We start from the raw sequence: 3,308 nt of genomic DNA, 5'->3' as shown, positions 1-3,308 counted from the left end.
TACCCTCAGTAACTATCTTATTACCTTGAGGGAATCAAAGAATAAATTATTTATTCTTTCTATTTATTTGCCAGTTCTCAAGAGGATGAATGCTTTATATGGCATTCTCCACAAGTGATCAATATTTTTTTGCATAATCATATACTCATGAATTTCAGCTTATTTAAAATGCTTGGATCTCTCTTAGTAGTTGTTTTATTGAAGCTCAAATTGTCCTGTCTGTGACAATGAGACTCTTTTCAAGTCAGTTCTTCCTGAATTCCATCAATACACCTCTGTCATCAAGACTCTATTGCTTTCTGATGTGGCAAAGTTGCTCAAGGTTCTTGCCGAAATTTCTTGCCCTCCACTGGAAATTAGGAAGGATCTCTGGTCCTTGTTAGTGGAAAACATGTGATATGGAAATTACTGGGTTAATCCTGGTGTCTAGGCCTTCTAAGGGGGAAAACCTAAAAAAAAAATTAGACTGGGAATTTTTTTAAGGATAAATATCATCACAAGCTCATATTTATACTTTCACTTCAAATTCAAAACTACATGTTTAACTCATCAGTCTCACTTATACTTCTCTTTTCTCCCACACGGAAAATCTTGGTTTCCAATGAATCAATGTAATCATGTATTCACCTAATCCCACTATATACGTTACAGTCAGAATAGAAATACGAACACTATGTGAGAAAGATGGTGGAATAGGAGGTAACCCACTCATATCCCCCCACTCCAAGAATTGTCTACTCATCCACAGACAAAAGTCTCTCTGAGGAAGCCTGAGGAATCAGGAAGGAATCTGTGAAAATTCAATGGAACCTAAGCCCTAGGTAGGCAGCTTTGGGTTTGCAGACCAGCACCTGGATAGCAGATCCACCAATGCTACTCCAGGTTTCAAACTTGGAACATCCCCATTAACCAAAGTCTTGGCTACACCCCAATTTTGTCTTGAGTCTTGAACCAAATACATCTGCCAATGTGTCTAGGAGGAATCACGTACACTAGTGCCTTGGCAGAAAAGCTCTTCTGCCCATTACATTTTTGGCAGCGAATCTGAAACTTACCCTGTAATTTGGCTCCAGACCCACTCAGCTGTGATCTTAGTTTGTTACTGTTCACACAAGGATACCTAGAGAAATACTTACCCTTATCTCATAGCCAGGAAATTACCCATTTTTCTGAACCTCCTTGATGGGACCACCAACCTTTGTCCCAAAATAGATCCTGAGGGGATCCAGTCTCAGCTCCAGCTCCTCTCACTGCAGTTGGGAAATTCTCTTGCACATACATATGATTACTGGAGATTGTGTGCCCACCTGAGCTACCAGGGAGAGTTGCCAGCATCCATCCCACAATGGATCCTGAGGATGCACGGTCTTAGCTCCGGCTCCTCCCATTGTAGTCAGGGAATTCCTCTGCCCACGCAGCAAACTGCTGGGAAGTGCACGCATCTGGAAATGATGTAAGACTGAGGTAAGGCTGTCAACCACCCTCCCACAGCAGATCTTGAGCAGGGACAGTCTCAGAACTATCACCTTTTAATTCAATTGAGGAATTGTCCTAAATGTGCAGGGATCTACCAGGAAATGTGCACCTATCTGAGCCAATGAGACAGGCTTCTGAACTTAAGTCCCTGGTCAGCTTCCTCACACAGCTTGGGTACCCTCCTTAGGTCTTCCTCATGTCCTTCTACATAAGGGCTCCATGCCAACCTGACAGCCCTCATGAGACAGTGAACCTGGGCTTAGCGTTCCCTCTACTGCTGAAATGGCTGCTGCAGTCATGGACTCTGACATTAGTTTTGCTTAAATTCTGGACAGTCCCAGTGAAGAAAAACAGGCACAAACAAAGCCAGACTGTGAAGACTAAAATAAATACCTTTATTCAAAGCAAATACATCAAAGTACATCCACAAGCATCAAGAACAACCAGGGAATTATGACCTCACCAAGCAGACATAACAAGATGCCAGTGACAAACCCTAAAGTGATGGAGAAGTATTATCTCTCAGGAATTCAGAATAGCTTGTTAAGGAGGCTTGGTGAATTTCAGTAAAACACAGAGAAAAACAATTCAGAAATTTATCAGAGAAGTTTAACAGGGAGTAAAATAATGAAAAATCTAACAAATCCTAGAGCTAAAAGATGCAATGAATGAAATAAGAGATGCCATACAGAGCATTAACAGCAGAATTAATCAAGCAGAAGAAAAAAACATCAGTGAAATAAAAGATAGACTATTTGAAATATTGCCAAAGGAGAACAAAGAATAAAAGAAGAAAAGGAACAAGTGAAGTTCATGGAGTCTATGGGGTGGTATTGAAAGATTAAATACTTGGGTCATTGGAGTTCAAGAGGGTGCAGAAAAAGACAACGAGATAGAAGGCTTATTCACAGAAATCATAATAGAAAATTTTACAATCCTGGAAAAAGATGTAAATGCTGTAGTGGAAGGTCAAATGCCATCAATCAGATTGAACACAAATGGAACTACCTCAAGACATACCCTTTGACTCTGAGAAACAGAGCATTCTAAAACCAGTAATAGAAAAGAAGCAAATAACTTGTAAGGGAATGTTGATATGCCTGGCAACAGACTTTTCAGCAGAAATCTTGCAGGCCAAAAAGTGTAGGGCAATATGTTCAGAATGCTGGAAGAAAAAGATTGCCAACCAAGAATAAAGTAACTGGCAAATATATCCTTCATAAATGAAGGAGAGATAAAGACTTTTCCAGACAAACAAAAGCCAACTAAATGCAACACCACCTGATCTGTCTTACAAGAAATAAGAAAGGAAGTTCTTCAACTTGAAAGAAACAAATGCTAATGTGTGACAAGAAAATATCAAAAGGTATAGAACTCACGGATAAAAGTAAGTATATAGGCCAGGCATTGTAGCTCATGGCTGTAATCCCAGCACTTCAGAAAGCTGAGGCAGGTGGATTGACTAAACTCAGGGATTTGAGACCAGCCTGGGCAACATAGCAAAACCCCATCTTACGGGGGGGAAAAAAAAAAAAAATGTCAGCCATGGTGGCTTGTGCCTGTAGTCCTAGCTATTCAAGAAGCTGAAATAGGATAATTCCTTGAGCCTAGGAGACAGAGGTTGCAGCGAGCCAAGACTGAGTCATTGCACTCCAGCCTGAGTGACAGAGTAAGACCCTGCCTTTAAATAAATAAGTAAATGTAGGGATACAGATAAATTTGGGATATCTAATATTGTAATTATGGTATGTAAACCACTTATAACTTTAGTATGAAGACTAAAATGCAAAGCTCTTAAAATGATAACTAAAATAATTTACTAAAAGATAAAC

The sequence above is a fragment of the Mandrillus leucophaeus genome, unplaced genomic scaffold, assembly GCF_000951045.1.
Source record: "Mandrillus leucophaeus isolate KB7577 unplaced genomic scaffold, Mleu.le_1.0 Scaffold1928, whole genome shotgun sequence".
Classification (NCBI taxonomy): Eukaryota; Metazoa; Chordata; class Mammalia; order Primates; family Cercopithecidae; genus Mandrillus; species Mandrillus leucophaeus.
Note: the sequence above shows the minus strand (reverse complement) of the source record.